We start from the raw sequence: 261 nt of genomic DNA on the forward strand, positions 1-261 counted from the left end.
TTCTTTTTTTTATTTTTTTTGTTTTTGGTTATTTTGTTGGTTTTGGCTTTGGTGGTATTTTATGTTGTGGTGGGTGGGATATGTTTTCGTATTTATTTTTGTTTTTGTGTTTTTGTTTAAAATAAAATAAATATATATAAAAAAATTTAAAATAAAAAATTTAAAATATATATAAAAATATAAATATAGAAAAATTTATAGATTATATAATATATAATAATTATTATATATAATAATAATAAAAAAGGGGGGGGGGGGGGG

This window comes from Penaeus monodon, chromosome 24, assembly GCF_015228065.2.
Source record: "Penaeus monodon isolate SGIC_2016 chromosome 24, NSTDA_Pmon_1, whole genome shotgun sequence".
Taxonomy (NCBI): domain Eukaryota; kingdom Metazoa; phylum Arthropoda; class Malacostraca; order Decapoda; family Penaeidae; genus Penaeus; species Penaeus monodon.